The following is an 882-nucleotide window of genomic DNA, read 5'->3' on the forward strand; positions in this document are numbered from 1 at the left end:
TTAATAGGAAGTTGTTTTAAATCAATAGCTCTAGCAATAATTTTGAAATGTGTTTTTCTGGGGATAAATCACAGTTTTTTAATACGTGTAATTTTATTTTTGAAGTATTGTGAATGTTCCCTAATTCCTAACTCTTTTTTTACCGTAGATCTATAATCCCTAGCATTACGCCTAGAACATTAATACAAATATACAGCTTTCAAGTTTTGTAATTTTGGAATCCTATGTTTAAATCGAAAAAATAAATATTCTTTTCATAATCCTTTTTAATTGTTTTTGAACTCTAAATGATTTTTCCATCTACATATTGTATGGTAATAAATATTCTTTTCATAATCCTTTTTAATTGTTTTTGAACACTAAATGATTTTTCCATCTACATATGGTATGGTAATAAATATTCTTTTCTGATCAACCACCATCTTAAAATCTAAAGAAGCTTATTTTTTATTTGTTCTTTAATAACTTTATCGATAATTTAAAATGAAAACTCTTTTTTTTTTACAAATACATTTAAATATTCACAAATCCTTTGTTATAAAGAATTACACATTTTACACCCTGTTGAAAGTAAAATCTTAATTAAATTCTCCCTATATAAATCTGGAATAAAACTACTGTAGTTAAAGTATAAGCTCGCAAAAGTATTTGCATAAAAGACTTCATATTGGGAATCGCCTTATCATTATGTATTAACATCCAGTCTGAAAGTCAGGGAAACATGTTTGGTGGGTTGACTCCCCCACCCCAAAAAAAAACACCCCGTTACTCTCTTTTCTAAAACAATTCGGAATATAGCTTTGAATCATTCACTGTATCGGATTTTTAGGTCCGATTTTGTTGGACCTGGGAGGGTCAGGTACACCTTCGACCTCTTCGTGA

The sequence above is a fragment of the Limulus polyphemus genome, unplaced genomic scaffold (genome assembly GCF_000517525.1).
Source record: "Limulus polyphemus unplaced genomic scaffold, Limulus_polyphemus-2.1.2 Scaffold910, whole genome shotgun sequence".
Lineage (NCBI taxonomy): Eukaryota > Metazoa > Arthropoda > Merostomata > Xiphosura > Limulidae > Limulus > Limulus polyphemus.